The following is a 20,127-nucleotide window of genomic DNA, read 5'->3' as shown; positions in this document are numbered from 1 at the left end:
TGAACTCTCTTTCTTCCACATATATAGAAGACCTTTTAAATAATCAAACATTAAATGCTTCCACATTTTAGAAGGGATAAGCAATAAATTATGTTTTCAGATATAAACTACATCAAAAATATATGCACATTTACATTATTTTTTAAGTGCCCAAAGCCCCTTTAAACCTAAGCAAGGCACCATATCAGGACACTATTCATACAATTCTTATCAGAACCTGAACACTAAAGGACACAATTTGTTGTGGCAAGTTTACTCAGCAGATAAGGAAAGGCTAAACCAAAGTTCACCTCTTCCAAGAGGACTTCTTCCCTAACCATTTCATCCCATAGTGATTATCCCTTCTCTTAACTCTTGTTGGAGTACTCATCACCTAAACCAATCACCATCTGCTTTTGTCCTTTCTCTCCTCTATTAAAGTTCCTTGAGGGTCAGGGGCTATGTCATCTTCCCCTTCTTCACTCCTCCACCAACACCCCCAAGAGGGTCTGCATAAGTCGATATGTTCTCAGTTGAATTGGGGAACAGAAAAACTAAGCCCTAACCTTCAGAAGAGAGGGCCTGCAGGCTGAATCTAGCTCTACACTTTGCCAGCTGAATGACTCTGAGCAATCTCTGCATCTCATTTCATCCATAAAGCAAGAAATATGTTAGTAACAATTGTTTTAAATTGTTTCAAAGATGAAAGCAAATCATTGTTGAAAAGCACTTACGATAATACCTGGCACACAGTAAGCACTTAAGAATTATTAGTTATGATCATTACTAGTACTACTACTACTACTACTATTACAGCCATACTATTATGCTATTTATTTGGAGGGAAGAAATGAGTCTTGGAAACCACTTAATGCTTCATTTTAAGGTCTCCTTCCTTTTATTAATTTAACCATTATATTGATCAATGTCTTCCTTGACACCCAATCAGTAATCTTGAATCCAAAATGCAGATCCTGTGTAACTAGAAGAACAATTAGTCAATTCTGTGCCCAAATGTTCACTCTTCTAGCAATGGTAATTGTTGACTTAACAAAAGCATCTATCATGATTGCTGTTATTAAAGTTTGCACTGACCTTGTATCCATCTTACCTGCTAAAATAATTTAATTCCAATATATTTGTAAAATCATACTTTCATAAATTCATTACAAATATTGATTCTTCCAAAACATATATATGCCTTCTCATTTAAAACAGAATGTAGGATGGGCGTGGTGGCTCACGCCTGTAATCCCAGCACTTTGGGAGACTAAGGCAGGTGGATCACGAGGTCAGGAGTCCGAGACCAGTCTGGCCAATAAGGTGAAACCCTGTCTCTACTAAAAATACAAAAATTAGCCAGGCGTGGTGGTGCACACCTGTAATCTCAGCAACTCAGGAGGCTGAAGTAGGAGAATCGCTTGAACCTGGGAGGCGGAGCTTGCAATGAGTGGAGACTGAGACACTGCACTCCAGCCTGGGCAACAGAGTGAGATTCCATCTCAAAAAAAAAACAAAATAATAAACCAGAATGTAAATGTATAATGCATTAATCTGGTCATTATTCTACCATACAAAGTATATTTGCAATGCTTTGGTATTTAGCAATGATAGATTTATAGCATTCTTCTGAAAGCACCCTGGTGATTAAAATACATTTTAAAGCAAATTAAAAATAATTTTAAATAAGCAGCTCTAGGATATTTCAGGTACTCTGAGCAAGCATGATTCTGCAGATTTAAATTCAGGAAAGTTTGACACAGCGATAACTGCTAACAGCATTATTTGATCTGGATAGATGTGCAAACATTGAACACCAAAAAGCATGTGTCAATAATTCATAGGTCTAAAGTCAACTCTCTTGAGCAAGGAAAACGTATCTTTCTATTTCTTTTCCTATATCCCAAGACACTTTTTTGCTGTGAGAAAATTCTTTCCTCTTCACCTGCCAGTAGAAAGATAACCTGTTACAATCAGACGTTCTGCTGACTTCAGTTGTTTTCTTCCATTAAGACTAGGCAGAGAGCTAGCTCTATATGCATGTCACTAAACAACAAAAGATAGGAATCAGTCTGGAAATTCGGCACTCCCTACACGCCCAGTAATCTTAACTTCACAACCCACTTTAGGCAGATTTACGAGATTTTCCTGAGAACTCTATCTAGGCAGGTAGCATGTTTCCTAGACTTTGTTCATGCTGAGAGCCAAGCTGAGATCCCAGCATCCCTCTGGGCATACCTAATCTCCTATGTATAGGTCCTAAACACATCTGAATTTCTGCCTCCCCTGCCCTGTTCATTCCCCTTCATCTACCAGCTCCCAAAACCATAATAACATGGGAACAGTCAACTAGCTTGGGCTATGACCACTTTGAGACAAAGGCCTTGTAGATACACTGTCAATCAGAAACCAGATATCAAGATAATGATGGGCTACAAGGAGTTAATAAATAGAAAATGCAATGATTTGTTGCTACTTCAAAATAAAAATTTGTATGCATTTATCCATCAAACTGTGACTTGAGACATAAGAAAATGAAACCAGTAATAAACTTTTTTTTTCATTTTAACATTTTAGAATTTTATAATCATATTTCACTCTTGGGAGTCCAGCTCAGATAACCACTTTGTCAGCAAACAACCTTGCAGTACGAGGAAATTAACAGACTAATAAACATATGGAATTGAAATATTAAAAGAACAGGCTGGGTGCCGTGGCTCATGCCTGTAATCCTAACACTTTGGGAGGCCAGGGAAGGCAGATCACCTGAGGTCAGGAGTTCGAGACCAGCCTGGCCAACATGGTGAAACCCCATCTCTACTAAAGTAAATACAAAAATTAGCTGAGCACAGTAGTGCACACCTGTAGTCCCAGCTGCTCAGAAGGCTGAGGCATGAGAATTGCTTGAACCAGGAAGTGGAGGTTGCAGTGAGCTGAGATTGCACCACTGCACTCCAGCCTGGGTGACAGAGCAAGACTCCATCTCAAAAAAAAAAAAAAAAAAAACAACAATTCACAAATTTGCCAACTGTACCTTTCTACTGCTAAAAAAGGAAAAGCATTTTATTGTGCTTTTTGATGATCAGACCACATCAGAAACATAAATGTGATTGTAATTTTTTTTATTTATAAATCACCGGCTACATCCTGAGAACACAGCAGTGATACAAAGGGATAAACTATTGAGCTTATATTGTTTTCATTCTAGTTGGGGGGCCACAAAATAAGTAAAATGTATGTATTTCAGATTGTGATAAACATGGCTGAGAATACAAATTCAGGTAAGATGAAGAGAAAAGGTAAGGGATTGTTTGCAATTTTAAATACAGTAACAGAAAAGGCTTCAGTTAGTTGACTTTTTGAGCAAAGATGCAAAGGGAAACAAAGGAACAAGCAATGCTGAGGTGAAAAAGCATGAAAAGGCAGGCCAAGGAGAGGGAAGTTGAAAGGCCTGAGTCAGGGGCTGTGATACATACAGCACTTTCCCAAGCAACATCTTATGTGGTCACACCATAATCCTGTGTATTAGGGTTGCCATTATGTCCCTATTACAGATGAAGATCAGAGACTAGGCCATGTTGCCACTTGCCCAATGTCATATAGTAGGCATCAGTGCTAAGATTTTAACCTAGATGTTATGGTTCAGTCCGGAAATTTTTCTGCCTCAATGACTGCCTCCTAGCTGTGTTCAGTTCTGTGTATTAAATCTTGTCACAAATAACCAATGAACTATACTGTCAGAGTGACAATAATAGTGATGAGTCTACAAACCACAGAGAGCTGCTGAAAAAAGAGAAGACTTAGAGGAATACAACATCTGAAAGATTCCCAAGGAGAAGAGGGAAGAGAGATGTTCAATATTTCTCCGAAAGCAGAAGTCAAACCAGTATGTGCAAATTGCAGGGAGACAAATTTCCCATAAATAGTTGAATAAATTATCTAGTGATGGGAGCTGTCCAACAATGAAATGGTCTGTCTTGCGAAGGTATTAAATGCCAATTACCAAGTTACTCAAGCTTAAGCTGCATGGATCTGTCTGAGATGAGAACAAACTTAACATCCACTGATATGAAGACTACAAGGATTGACCAATTTTCCAATTCTGATTCTGTGACTACACAAGCCCCTGGACAAAGTTGTGTGGCAGTTAAAAGTTCCAGCTGTGAAGTCAGACAGCTTGGTTAAAATGCAGGCTCCACCACTTACAGACTTTACCTTTGTAAGCCTCAGTTTCCTTACCTGAAATGAGGCTAATAACAAAAGCTACATCATAGAGTTGTTGTCAGGATTAAATGAGATAATCCAGGTAAATGATTTAACACAATGCCTGGTACATACTAAGAACTTGCAAAGTTTAGCTATTATGATATAGACACGTATATTTAGGAGGATGTGTATAAAATGTATATATAATATGTAAAACATGTGAAAATTTGTTTCCCTCTCTCTGCTTTTACTCTTTTACTCAGCAGTAAGACTAGTTCAGTATCCAAAACTGAAGTCTTACAGCATAGTCAATTACATGAGGACACTAATAATAACAGTAATAATAAACCCTTAAAAAGTCAGCTTCTTAGCCTAATCATTTCATATTACATCTCTGTTTATTATCTGCATTATTCTGCAAAAGATGGTGCAGAAAAGTTCATCTTTTAAACATTTTAGGCACTAATTTAAAACTTATGAAAGAAAAATCATAATTTTTTTAATTGAAACAACTATTAAAAATCCAGTTTTTCAGTATGAGAAAGAATATTTAACAATCTTCATCCTGTGTTTTTGATGTGTGTGTGTGCAAGAACTCAAGTGTACATGTGTATGTACGCACACAGACACAAACACATGCTTCCTCTTTCAAAATAAGGGTGCTAAACTAGAAAGCCAATGAATATTTTTATTTAAATCTTAATAAATAAAATGATTATAGACATTTATTAATGGGGGCAAGTATTTTATGCATCCATGTCTGTATTAACAGAAAATGAAGGATAAATAAATATAGGAAGTTGCATCTGTATGCTGAAGTCTGGAGATGCTTCTAGATGATGGAAAGTGAGTTCACAATTTTAGATTAATTCATCATCATTCTTTTGTCACTCTGGAAAAGGTAAAACATTTATTATTCATAAAGAAGACATTCAGGAATGGACTTGAATGATCAAAGAAAGCTGGCACTTTAGAAAAAACACAGAAAATATCACTATGCTTTACTTCTGCCGTGGGATGCTCATTGCTTTTAGAAAGTTACAGTATGATAGATTATAGAAAAGAAAATGATTACTTTCAAAACAATAGCATTTTATGATATAATAGTGTATGTATGGATTTATATCCATCATCTTATTTAATCCTCCTCATAATCTTGTGATGTACCTTTTATCATCTCTGCTTTATCAACAGAGGCTCAGACAGTAAAAGATGAAGATATAGTTTGAGTCCAAAATTTTTAATCTCTCTTCATTGACTGCCAAGTGAACACACTAAATTAGCATAGTTAGACACAGATAATCTATTTCAATATATTTCAAATACGATAAAATATACTTAACATCAATACTATACTGAATATACTGAATATCATGGACACCAAGGAGCTTTCCACTAGAAGAAATAATACAGTCTGTTGCCCAAGGATAGGGTCAGGAATCCTACCCAGCCTCCGTGGACATGAACAGTACTGAAAATTTAATACCTAACAATCAGCTCTTAGAAATTCCTTCCAGACACTCTGTAACTTCTGCTTATTAATCTCAGGTTTGCCCTAGAAAGCAAAAGAGTATAATGTTCACTTTCCCAAATCACCCTCCAAGGATCTAAAGCAAACCTTCATGCTCTCCCCTGCAAAATTCCTCATTTCTCATAACATCATAATATTGAGTTTCCTTTTCATTCTGGCATTCCTAGGCATGGTTAGTGTGGTCAGAATTCTTACACAAGAGCCAGGACCACACCCTGTAGCCTTTCTCTCCAAACAACTTGACCTTACTGCTTTAGCCTAGCCCTCACGTCTGCGTGCAGTGGCTGCCGCTGCATTAATACTTCTAGAGGCCCTCAAAATCACAAACTATGCTCAACTCACTCTCTACAGCTCTCATAATTTCCAAAATCTATTTTCTTCCTCACACCGGACACATATACTTTCTGCTCCCCGGCTCCTTCAGCTATACTCACTCTTTGTTGAGTCTCCCACAATTACCATTGTTCCTGGCCCGGACTTCAATCCGGCCTCCCACATTATTCCAGATACCACACCTGACCCTCATGACTGCATCTCTCTGATCCACCTGACGTTCACCCCATTTCCCCATATTTCCTTCTTCCCTGTTTCTCACCCTGATCACACTTGGTTTATTGATGGCAGTTCCACCAGGACTAATCGCCACTCACCAGCAAAGGTAGGCTATGCTATAGTATCTTCCACATCTATCATTGAGGCTACCACTCTGCCCCCCTCCACTACCTCTCACCAAGCCGAACTAGTTGCCTTAACTCAAGCCCTCACTCTTGCAAAAGGACTACGTGTCAATATCTATACTGATTCTAAATGTGCCTTTCATATTCTGCACCACCATGCAGTCATAAGGGCTGAAAGAGGTTTCCTCACTACACAAGCATCCTCCATCATTAATGCCTCTTTAATAAAAACTCTGCTCAAGGCCGCTTTACTTCCAAAAGAAGCTAGGGTCATTCACTGCAAGGGGCAGCAAAAGGCATCAGATCCCATTGCTCTAGGCAATGCTTATGCTGATAAGGTGGCTAGACAAGCCACTAGCTCTCCAACTTCTGTCCCTCATGGCCAGTTTTTCTCCTTCACTTCAGTCACTCCCACCTACTCACCCTCTGAAACTTCCACCTATCAATCTCTTCCCACACAAGGCAAATGGTTCTTAGACCAAGGAAAATATCTCCTTCCAGCCTCACAGGCCCATTCTATTCTGTCGTCATTTCAAAACCTCTTCCATGTAGGTTACAAGCAGCTAGCCCATCTCTTAGAACCTCTCATTTCCTTTCCATCATGGAAATCTATCCTCAGGGAGATCACTTCTCGGTGTTCCATCTGCTATTCTACTACCCCTCAGGGATTGTTCAGACCTCCTCCCTTTCCTACACATCAAGTTCAGGGATTTGCCCCTGCCCAGGACTGGCAAATTGACTTTACTCACATGCCTCGAGTCAGAAAACTAAAATATCTCTTAGTCTGGGTAGACACTCACTGGATGGGTAGAGGCCTTCCCCACAGGGTCTGAGAGGGCCACCGCAGTCATTTCTTCCCTTCTGTCAGACATAATTCCTCGGTTTGGCCTTCCCACCTCTATACAGTCTGATAACAGACCGGCCTTTATTAGTCGAATCACCCAAGCAGTTTCTCAGGCTCTTGGTATTCAGTGGAATCTTCATATCCCTTACCATCCTCAATCTTCAAGAAAGGTAGAACGGACTAATGGTCTTTTAAAGGCACACTTCCCCAAGCTCAGCCTCCAACTTAAAAAGGATTGGACAGTACTTTTACCTCTTGCTCTTCTCAGCATCAGAGCCTGTCCTTGAGATGCTACAGGGTACAGTCCATTTGAACTTTTATATGGACGCACTTTCTTGCTTGGCCCCAACCTCATCCCAGACACCAGCCCTCTAGGCGACTATCTTCCAGTCCTCCAGCAGGCTAGACAGGAAATTCGCCAGGCTGCTAATCTTCTCTTGCCTACTCCAGATCCCCAGCCATATGACGACACCCTAGCTGGACGATCAGTTCTTGTTAAGAATCTGACCCCTCAAACTCTACAACCTCGATGGACCGGACCCTACTTAGTCATCTATAGTACCCCGACTGCCGTCTGCCTGCAGGATCCTCCCCACTGGGTTCACCATTCCAGAATAAAGCTGTGTCCATCGGACAGCCAGCCTAATCCCTCCTCTTTCTCCTGGAAGTCGCAAGTACTCTCCCCTACTTCCCTTAAACTCACTCGTATTTCTGAAGAACAGTAATAACCCTTATGAGCCTAATACATCCCTTCATTCTATTAGGTCTTTTCGTCCTTACCCTACTTTTGCAACAGGGCTTTACGAAGTCACCCCCACCACTTAGGCCAAGCCCCCCCCAAAAAAACTAGTCATCCCTACTATCTTCTGTCTGGTCATACTCCTATTCTCCATTCTCAACTACTTATAAATGCCCTACTCTTGTTTACACCGCCGGTTTACACTGTTTCTTCAAGTCATCACAGCTGATATCTCTTGGTGCTATCCCCAAACTGCCACTCTTAACTCCCTCTTAGAGTGAATAGATGATCTTTGCTGGCAAGGCACCCTCCAATATTTCCACCCTGATGAAGTTCTATTATTTACTTTTATACTCACTCTCATTCTCATTCCCATTCTTATGCCACCCTCTACCACTCCCCAGCTACCTCCACCACACTATCAACCTTACCCATTCTCTCCTAGCCGCTTCTAATCCCTCCTTAGCGAACAACTGCTGGCTTTGCATTTCCCTTTCTTCCAGTGCCTACACAGCTGTCCCCGCCTTACAGACAGACTGGGCAACATCTCCCATCTCCCTACACCTCTGAACTTCCTTTAACAGCCCTCACCTTTACCCTCCTGAAGAACTCATTTACTTTCTAGACAGGTCCAGCAAGACTTCCCCAGACATTTCACATCAGCAAGCTGCCGCTCTCCTTCGCACTTATTTAAAAACCTTTCTCCTTATATTAACTCTACTCCCCCCATATTTTGACCTCTCACAACACAAACTACTATTCCTGTGGCTGCTCCTTTATGTATCTCTCGGCAGAGACCCACTGGAATTCCCCTAGGTAATCTTTCACCTTCTCGATGTTCCTTTACTCTTCATCTCCGAAGCCCAACTACACACATCACTGAAACAATTGGAGCCTTCCAGCTCCATATTACAGACAAGCCCTCTATCAATACTGACAAACTTAAAAACATTAGCAGTAATTATTGCTTAGGAAGACACTTGCCCTGTATTTCACTCCATCCTTGGCTACCTTCCCCTTGCTCATCAGACTCTCCTCCCAGGCCCTCTTCTCGTTTACTTATACCCAGCCCTAAAAATAACAGTGAAAGGTTGCTCATAGATACTCAACGTTTTCTCATACACCATGAAAATCGAACCTCCCCCTCTACGCAGTTACCCCATCAGTCCCCATTACAACCTCTGACAGCTGCCGCCCTAGCTGGATCCCTAGGAATCTGGGTACAAGACACCCCTTTCAGCACTCCTCATCTTTTTACTTTACATCTCCAGTTTTGCCTCACACAAGGTCTCTTCTTCCTCTGTGGATCCTCTACCTACATGTGTCTACCTGCTAATTGGACAGGCACATGCACACTAGTCTTCCTTACCCCCAAAATTCAATTTGCAAATGGGACCGAAGAGCTCCCTGTTCCCCTCATTACACCGACACGACAAAAAAGAGTTATTCCACTAATTCCCTTGATGGTCGGTTTAGGACTTTCTGCCTCCAGTATTGCTCTCGGTACTGGAATAGCAGGCATTTCAACCTCTGTCACGACCTTCCGTGGCCTGTCTAATGACTTCTCTGCTAGCATCACAGACATATCACAAACTTTATCAGTCCTCCAGGCCCAAGTTGACTCTTTAGCTGCAGTTGTCCTCCAAAATCGCTGAGGCCTTGACTTACTCACTGCTGAAAAAGGAGGACTCTGCATATTCTTAAATGAGGAGTGTTGTTTTTACCTAAATCAATCTGGCCTGGTGTATGACAACATAAAAAAACTCAAGGATAGAGCCCAAAAACTTGCCAGCCAAGCAAGTAATTACGCTGAACCCCCTTGGGCACTCTCTAGTTGGATGTCCTGGGTCCTCCCAATTCTTAGTCCTTTAATACCCATTTTTCTCCTTCTTTTATTCGGACCTTGTATCTTCCGTTTAGTTTTTCAATTCATCCAAAACCGTATCCAGGCCATCACCAATCATTCTATATGACAAACGTTTCTTCTAACATCCCCACAATATCACCCCTTACCACAAGACCTCCCTTCAGCTTAATCTCTCCCACTCTAGGTTCCCACGCCGCCCCTAATCCCGCTTGAAACAGCCCTGAGAAACATCGCCCACTCTCTCTCCATACCACCCCCCAAAAAATTTTCACCGCCCCAACACTTCAACACTATTTTGTTTTATTTTTCTTATTAATATAAGAAGGCAGGAATGTCAGGCCTCTGAGCCCAAGCCAAGCCATCGCATCCCCTGTGACTTGCACGTATACATCCAGATGGCCTAAAGTAATTGAAGATCCACAAAAGAAGTAAAAACAGCCTTAACTGATGACATTCCACCATTGTGATTTGTTCCTGCCCCACCCTAACTGATGAATGTACTTTGTAATCTCCCACACCCTTAAGAAGGTACTTTGTAATCTCCCCCACCCTTAAGAAGGTTCTTTGTAATTCTCCCCACCCTTGAGAATGTACTTTGTGAGATCCACCCCCTGCCAGCAAAATATTGCTCTTAACTTCACCGCCTATCCCAAAACCTATAAGAACTAATGATAATCCACCACCCTTCGCTGACTCTCTTTTCGGACTCAGCCCACCTGCACGCAGGTGAAATAAACAGCTTTATTGCTCATACAAAGCCTGTTTGGTGGTCTCTTCACACGGATGCGCATGAAAACTACTATACAGCCATGATTCAATCCCAGGCTCACGCCTCCAAATCCTGTGTCTCCACATGGACCTGACTATACATTTATGAAGGACTCAAAGAAATAAACTAGTGTGGGTTAGTGTGAACAGGAGGAGGAGGGACTTCTGAAGTGTACCTGGAATGTTTGAAGATGGGAACTGAGAGAGGCAAAAGTAGGGCAAAAGAGCACTTCAAATGGGGTGAACAGAGCAGAGAGCATATAATGGCATAGGTGTTCATGGAAGAATGCATGAGCTCCTTGACTAAAGAATATGGTATTAGGGAATAAAAGAAAATAGCGTAGGGAATTTGGGGTCTTGAAAGTCAGTCAGAGGGGTCTTGACTTCTTAAAGCAGACAGCTGGAAAACAATGCAGACTTCAGAGTGGATGAGTAAAAAAAAAAATCCAAGTGGTGTTTTAAGAGGATTAAGCAAGGAATAAAGGAGCTGAGGGATTTTTGACACCACATAGTAAAGAAGGGCTGGAAGAACTAAGCCAGGATGCTGACAGTGTACACAAAGAATACAGGAAGCTCTAAAAGATGTTTGTGAAATTGAAGGGCTTGCTTCCAGATTGTTAAAAGAGAGGGCAGGTGATGGAAGACTGGAATATGATTCCAATCCTAGGTCAATGAAGTGATGGATCCCAGTTGGAAAACCTAATAAAATTACTGGAAAGTACAACATGTACAAAATAATACTGATATAATATTTACTCAGCCCACTTGAACTATCTCTGAAGTTGTTTCTTTCTTTACTGAACTTCAGCTTTTTAATCAATGACTAATGAAAATGAGGTAAGCACATTAATAATTAAGGAATCCAGTTCCCAGCCATGTAATTTCAATCAGTAACTTTCTCAGTGATCTCGTGCAGTAGCCATATTTTTGAAAAAAGATGAGAAACTGGAAATTTGTCTATTATTTGCCACTAAAGATTTTTACAGCAGCAATTTAGCATGAAACATACTGCCAAAGTCTTTGAGCTGAAACAGTTGCTTCATTTGCTGTCTGCGATTATGCTGTAGTTACTTGTATTCACACAGCAATCAGGTAACACAATTTTGGTTTTGGGAAACTGATTTTGATGAAGAGGGTTTACTAGAAATACTTGTAATTTTTAAAATCTATTTGTTACATAGTTTAAATACTGTCTAGTAATCAAATAAATGATGGATGATGGATAGTGAGTGAATTTTTTTAATTAAAAGATAATCTTTATAAGAATGGAAACTAAATTATTAAGAGTGGATTATTAAGAGTAAATTATTTAGAGCCATATCTATGAGAAATAATTATTTAGGAAACAACAACCTCTTGAGAACTAAGTGTTTTATGTACCATTATGAAAAGGCAGATTATCATAAGAAACTAATGTTCTTTCAGTAAATGTTCAGCACCACTTATTGGTTGTGCCAGGCACTAGAGTTAAGGATATTCTTCCCCTCAGGAACATTTAATCTACTGTGAAGATAGAAAAATAAATAAATACATAAAATACAAACTAATCCATGAATAATAGAACATAAAGTACACAACAGTTCAGACAAGAAAGAAAGTAGCTTTCTCCTACCAGGAAATAAAAAGGAATGGATCATAAACAATCAGTTATTGTAAAACCTATTTTTGAGAATTTTTAAAATATGCTCCGTTTTGTTTTTTTTAATCTTGCAAGAGACAGACATTCATGAAAATAGGAACTCATAAGAAAAGAAGCAAGCAATCAATAAGCAGCCTCTGAAATATATTTTCTAACAATTATCTTAAAGATTAAGAAAGCCATAGCTCTCTCTCCAACAATCAAAATTACTTCCTAATGTGTTGTTTTCATTCTTCTACTCATTCAGATTAATCTAAAGCACACGTTAAATACAAGAGGATTTATTTTCCAGAGTTCTGCCATGGTGAAAGCAATCTAATCAAAAATGAAATGAAGAATGAGCTCACTGAATAAATCAGAAGGAAGAATTAAAGAGCTGACAGATATTTTGAAAGCCTGTTAAAAAGTAAATTGGACTTTCATTATAAAAATTGACTTAAATGAAGGCTATGCTTAAGAACCTACTTCAGAACATTTCCTTAAAGACAATTTGATTATCTACTGAAAATATTGCATTTTAATATATTTTACTATATTTCCAAAATCTAAGGAGTATAATAATGGACAGAAGAACAGAGCGAAATGTCCAAACAAAAAATCTCAGAACAAGATACTAAAAATTTCTGAGTCTACTGATGTCTGTCATTTAAATCTGAAACCTAAATAAAAAGTTCAACAAATTACTTTAAATAGTGCTCCCAAAAGTAATAAAAGAATGATTCCTATACTTTTGTTATTTTAAGGAAAACCTAAAGAAAATAGGACAGTATATACACAGCCCTCTAAATATCTAAAATTTGTAAACTATTTTACCTCCTTGATAGAAAGCCTTGAAATATATATGTCTGATAACAGAAAGAAAAAAGCCCTCATCCAAGACAACTCTTCATATTTTAAACAGCAGAGGAGGACGTATAAAAAGGGTTAAGATTATATTCTCCCATAAATTTGCAAATAAGGGGAGAAGAAATGTTGGTTCTTCTCATATTTATTGGAGGGCTCATGCTTAACTAAGCTCCATCAGACAACACATAGAAAAAGAGCTCATTGCAGCACTGTTTACAATAGCAAAGGCTTGGAACCAAGCCAAATGCCCATCAATGATAAACTGGATAAAGAAAATGTGGCACATATACACCATGGAATACTATGCAGCCATAAAAAAGGATGAGTTCATGTCCTTTGGAGGGACATGGATGAAGCTGGAAAACACCATTCTCAGCAAACTAACACAGGAACAGGAAACCAAACACTGCATGTTCTCACTCATAAGTGGGAGTTGAACAATGAGAACACATGGACACTGGGAGGGGAACATCACACACCGGGGCCTGTCAGAGGGTGGGGAGGGATAGCACTAGGAGAAATACCTAATGTAGATGATGGGTTGATGGGTGCAGCAAACCACCATGGCATGTGTACACCTATGTAACAAACCTGCACATTCTGCACATGTATACCAGAACTTAAAATATAATAAAAAATAAAAATAAAAACTAAAACAAAACAAAAAAATAAAAATAAAAAGAGCTTCTTTTCTAGCCACCCTGTTTTAAACACATAGAGATGGTAAGGTACTCAAAAACTTACTGTCTGAAGAACAGAGGATTAAAATGTGAATTTGACTCATTCTACAAAATCCCAATGTAAAGGACAAGGACAGCAGAGAGAAGTTGTATATACAATATTCCATCAACCAGATGCATCTAAATTCAATTTGATTATCAACGAAAAAATATTGCATTTCAATATATCTTGCTGTATTTACAAAATGCAAGGGTTATAATAATGAACATAAAAAATGAACAGTAGTAGTACTATTTTTTATTCATTTTTTTTTAGTGTTGTATTATTGTTTTCAATTTTTTAAACATATTCAATCTGTGGTTGGTTTGAATCTATGGATAAAGAACCCACAGATAAGGAAGGTCTACTGAATTTGCTCTAACCAAAACGGCAGTACCATACAGTGGCATGTCAGAGAACCTGAAAATCTGAATATAGAACCATTTAACCTAACTTAGGTAATTTTCCATCAAATATTCTGTTCCTTACTCTTTTATTCAACAGATATATTTAATTATCCCCAACCTGTCGGGCACTGTGGTAGACACAGGGATATAACAGTCAACAAAACAAGTCTATCTCTGCCTTCATGGAGCTTTTAGCTATCAATCATTCCTATCTATAACACTCCCTGTTCAGTAAGAAATCTCAGAGATGCTGTAAATCAGAGATTGGAAAACTGGCCCACAGGCTAAATCTGGCTGGCCTGCTTCTATAAACCACATTTCATTGAAACAGACATGCCCATTCATTCATGTATCATTGCTTTTGCACTACAGCTTTGCAGTTTAGTAGTTACAACAGAAACAGTATGGCCTGCAAAGCCTGAACTATTTACTCTATTGAATAAATATTTATTTTTTTCTGGCACTGTTCAGAAACAGTTTGCCAAGCCTTGCTCCAAATAAAACCTAATGCTTTAAGGATGTATATTAAAAGATACATACTGTCACTTATACTGAATTCCTTAGTTACAAACCATATGATGGGGGGTTGACTTCCTACAGGGATGTATTTCTACCACTATAATATTTATTTTCACTTTCTTTCCTCGTAAAGGCAGGTGACAAAAAAAATTATGTGGCTACTATCTTCTATTAACAGCTTACTCTCTTTAGATGATGTTAACGTTGTCTTATATCTATCTTTTGATAGATCAGAGTTCTTCCACATCATAGAAGGCCCATTTTTCAGAAAAGATCCTTTTCTCTGAATCAAATCAAATAAATTTTGGCAGGAGTGATTTTAAGCTATCTTTTAAATTGAACAATAAAATTGATTGTAAAAGCACTTAGCCAACACTCAGGTGCTATATAAATGCAAAATCATATCAGCAATAGTACCTTCATTTCCCTGAAGATATATGAGTGGATGCTTATTCCCCAATCACTTGACCCAGAGAGCATCAAAATTTTAAATGAAAGAAAAGAAGACTAACCTCCATTGGCTGTTACCAAAAATTCCTAATGAGAAGTGACAGGCCCTGTGCTCACTGTGGTTCCTCCAAAGGATGTTAAGAGGCTAAGGCTGTGGCTGAACATCAATTTGCCATACCCAAAACCCTTTTCTTTCCCTAATGGTAATCAATGTAGCATGAATAAAATTAAATGTCTACTTAGTTCATATTTAGCCACCATAATGCAGAAATAACTGGCTTGAGAAAGATCCTTGCGAAGCCTTGGTTTTTGAAAGTTTTCCCACTTTATCAACCTACTGGCAAAATACATTTCAAGTGCTCAAGAGTGGAGAACCAGCTCACCAGTAAACAGAGAAGTGGAAATGAGATGATAACAGGGCAAGAGAACGCCTCATTAGGGGTGGGAGGGCTGACTTGGTAACAAGAGAGACCTCTCTTAGGAACTAGCTTAAACATTCTATTCTTGAAAATTCCTTCCTTGATACCCTCAGGCCATGTCAATTCCTTCTGATTACAGGTGCTCTTAACATTCTATACTCTTTGTTTCTATCAGTTATCACAATTGCAGTTGGATAACCTGTGTGTAGTCAGTTGTTTGATGTCTATGGGCCTTAGTGAGCCCATTTCCTGTCTGTTCAGAGCAGAAATCTCTGTGGCTAACACATGATGAGCTCTGAAAATCTTAGCTGAATAACTTAACATGAATGGATAGATAAGCCAGCTGGATTCTAGGCACTCTGCTGGCACATAAGGAAGCTATGATTACTGGATAACGGTCTCCTCAAAAATAGCCAATATCTTCCTTCCTATCCTTTAACATTAAGTTATATTCTAAGAAAGTGCACTAATTGCATACCAAACCTTTGTACCTTTTCCATCAATCCTCTCCTCTCAGCTCTTTCAATGTTGTTCCCTGAATTGACTTCTACCTTTCAATACGTAATAATGTTCAGGTTGCTCCCAGCTTTAAAAAAAGAAAAAATATATACACAATCACCCCCACCTGACCTAGGTCGCAAATGACATCATAACTGCCAAACCTTAAGACCACTTGCAAACCCCCATTCTATTTATCTGCAGTATTTGACCCTAACGAGCACTCCTCTACTCTTAAAACACTTTGCTCTCTGACTTCAGCAGCCTTACTCCCATGATTATTGTCCTATATTTTAAAATGTGTCTACATTTTCCTCAAACCATTAGTATCTCGTCATTATGATTGTATCAGCCTTCTAACTGATCTCTAACTCCCTCCAATCTATTCTCCACAATGTAGTCACATGTATGTTTGCCTCAACAATGCTCCTAAGTGACCTAGCCTAATTTAGCTAGCTTTGTTATAATAAATTGTCAGCCTGACCTTCAGCTTCAAGCACCTTGACATGGCAGAGTTTAATGTACACATGCCTTATGAAAGAATTAAAATATTCTCTTTGATCTTCACCACAATATCCAATGGACTGCTAACATCCTCATACACACTAAAGACATGATGTAACGTAACATTTTCTAAGCTTTAACAAGGCCTACAAAACAGTTTTTTGCAAAGCTGATTCCAAATACTGGCATTCAGACTAACATTCACAAAAAAAGAATAAAAAACATACTCATGGTTATCAATTTTTGTGTAACCATTTTCAAATTTTACATCTGAATTTATGGTCCATTACCATGTCCTGAAAGTCATCCATACATGTTTCAAATTACACATGCTCTTTATTGCATTTGATCTGAAACTCTTCTGAAGGACTAAGTCCTCATATATAAAAATAAATAGAATGGGTAGCAACTCACAAATCCCCATCAAGTGACTGAGTCTCTTTGCAGTCATATAATACGCTGTAATCTCTCGATTTTAAATAGACAACAAAAATACAAACAAGTCCCCCAAAAGTGATCAATGTGTGTAATCAATTTGACAAAAATGTTGCTATTGAACAATATATTCCATTCATATTTTTCTACGTTATGTGCATTTTATGAATATTAAACAACTGCACATTGCCTTATCTATGGTTCCTGATGGAATTCAAATCCAAATGTGTTTGCATTTCCAGACTTTAAAACCATTCAAAGCTTTTCAGTCCAAGATATTCCTCCAGACTTAATTCCTGCCTCTTCAAACAATCTAGATATATCAAGACACTGTTTTCTCCATACATATGCGGCTTCCTGCCTTTATTCTTAACAAGCCCTTCATTTGTACTGTATTCCTCGCTCTTGCCTTTATTTTTCAAATGTTTCTTATCCCTCCTTAAAGGGACACCTCCATGAAGCTTCTCCCTCAAGCCCCCATGTCCCACACTACTTTATCAAATCCTTCTTATGCAAGTTCACCCTTTACCCTCAATGCTTCCTATGGATCTATAAATCCCTTGCTAACTGAAGCCTGTGAGGTCCTTGAGACAAAAGACCACGTCTGTCCGACCTTTGACACCTACAGCACTTCACCTATTTCGTCCAATAGAATGGGTGCTTAATAAAAAGATCTGCTCACTGAATAGATTTGACAACTCCACCAAAGACCTCAAAACACAGGCCTCTCTTCCAAGCTCAGGAACCATTTTGGTGGTCAAGCCAGGCTAGAACATGCTCCTCAGACTCTGGCATATACCACAGAAATCCACACAGGTGTGGGCCGATGCTTCAGCAGCTCCACAGCAGATACAGTCTATAATAAATTAGGTAAATGGAAACGTCCAAACGTGTGCGGAGCTCCATACACACCTGCAAATATTGCGAGCTCAGGTCCAAAGCCAGGGCACGTGAAAGGGACGAGTGGTCCACAGGCACCGAAAGCCAGGCCTCGCGCTGAGGGAGGGCGTCCTGGAAAGCTGTGCAGGGCCCGCCCCGCCTACCTTCTGGGTTCCTGTAGCGGGGGAGGGCGCCCTCAAGCGGGCACGGGAGCCCTGGAGCAGGCGCTCTGCGCCATCCCCAGGGGCGGGGTTCCACGTGCTGCCCCGCAGGTGGTTACCAGAGCCAGCGGGGAAACGCTGGCCAGCGCCCAGGGCCTTCCACTCGTGGGGGAAGTGAGGGAGCAGGTCCCGGAGACCACAAGCCCCAGAAGACCCTGCGGCCGACTCGACCCCTTCTGCCCCTCTTGGCGGCCTGTTCCGAGGAGGAGCTGAGTGCTCCACAACCAGTCCAGAGAAAATAACTCCAGCTCTAAGCAGGAGCCTAGTCAACGCGAGTACTCGGCTCTACGGACCCGGTATTCTTTAATACGGGCTTTGGGAAGGAAATGGCGCAGGCCAAGTCTCTTTCCTCCGGAGAGCGCCCCCTCGAGCTTGCTCGCCTGAAAGTGAGATTAAGGCCTTGAAGAAAAAGAAAAAAAAAATCGCGAGAGAGACATCTCACGGAAATAAATGCATTGATTCTAATGAGGGAGCAGGATGGGAAAGGGGGACTTCGAGAACTGATGAAAAGATGAATTATAAAACGATTTTTCTTTTTCCAAAAGGAAAATTAAATTTTTATTTCTTGCAAGAAATTGTGATTGTAGAGTGATTTTTCTCACTTTCCTATTTTTTACATTGCATTTTCGCTTTTATTCTTAATCATATTTTTTGCCTTATGTTATACTAGAATCTCAGCTGGATTCTAAACATCCTGAAGGCAGACTCTCTGTAATATGTAGTATTATTACACACAATGCTTAGTTGCTGTTAAGTAGAAGTCTTAATATGTTATTTATAGAATAAAATATCAAGCATTTTTAAATAGAGGTTTGTTAAACTTATTTTACTAAATGGATTTTATTTTATTAAGACATTAATTTGCATCTAATCAGTTACTGTAAATTTCTGTACAACGTTAAGCATGATTGTTTTAGCCATCTGCCCATTAAAGAAATTCAAGGATTTTAAGTCTACTGTAATTTGTTTAATATACCATTCATCTTTAAATCCTGCAGAGGTAAATTTAAGATAAACCAAGATTGAATTTTCTTGAACCCCAAATTAATGAACACTAAATTAATGGCTTACTGTATTTGCTGTTCTTATTGACAAATGTAAAATCCAATCATCACAGTTGATTTCTCACAGAGATAAACAAGGGTCAAGTAGGGGAAATGTAGAAAAGTTGCCTGTGTTGCTGCATGTGTGAACTTCTGTTTCAATTCCACTCATTCATTCATTTAAACATATTGGATTGAACTCCTGTTATGCCAGCACATCCAGGAGGCCAGTTCAGTCTCTCTTTAGCTGCCTCCCTTTAATTTGTCTTACAAGCTTCCTGTTCAGAGTGTTCCATCCACTAATATCTCAACATTCTCCATGGTATCTGAGGCAGCTACCTTCACAACTCTTTCATATCTTTTCACTGTTTCTTAGTCTTTTGGCTAATCTTTACCTGATAACTTTCATACCTGCTTTTGCCTCATATTCCTATTGGTCGTCACTTACGGACTGTACTTTCTTCAAATTCATTGCCAGCACATAACAGGAGTTCAATCCTGTTGAACTCACAGGGTGAGTCATGATTATTGCCCTATACAAGTGCACAGTCTGATAATTAAAACAAATGGGTAAACAATCAAACTACATTGCAATCACTGAAATCCAATGGGAAAACTGCAAACTGAATTTTAATGAAAACATACCCTTTCACATTAAGCCTTAGGTAGGTGTCTCTTAATCTAAGTAAAATTTATAATTTTCTTTGAGCTTCTGAAAATAACATGGTTATGAATTTTCCAAAAGTGTATAATGGAGAATAACTTTCAGGAAAATTGTACAAGTGTTTTTACTGATTTTGGCCTCCCTCATTTTTAGTGAGAGTACATAATAAGTAATAAGTACATTTTTGTTGTATAAAGAAATGAATGGACTCCAGGTACTTGAAGTATTTAATTCTGTGCCTTTTAGGAACTACTTTTCTAAAAGCATCATTT

General features: G+C 39.1%; 1 protein-coding gene across 1 annotated transcript in view; it reads right to left on the bottom strand.

Annotated features, from left to right (window-relative positions):
• The window catches only part of MEI4 (meiotic double-stranded break formation protein 4), a 261,601-nt gene extending 243,089 nt beyond the window's left edge, over positions 1–18,512 (bottom strand). Inside the window, exon 1 of the mRNA XM_019028929.2 lies at positions 17,961–18,512. The gene's annotated coding sequence lies outside the window, so the exon portion shown is untranslated. The remainder of the gene's footprint in view (positions 1–17,960) is intronic.
• Between the last annotated feature and the right edge of the window lie 1,615 nt (positions 18,513–20,127).

Source organism: Gorilla gorilla, chromosome 5 (genome assembly GCF_029281585.2).
Source record: "Gorilla gorilla gorilla isolate KB3781 chromosome 5, NHGRI_mGorGor1-v2.1_pri, whole genome shotgun sequence".
NCBI lineage: Eukaryota > Metazoa > Chordata > Mammalia > Primates > Hominidae > Gorilla > Gorilla gorilla.
This window is presented reverse-complemented; position numbering and strand designations above follow the sequence as displayed.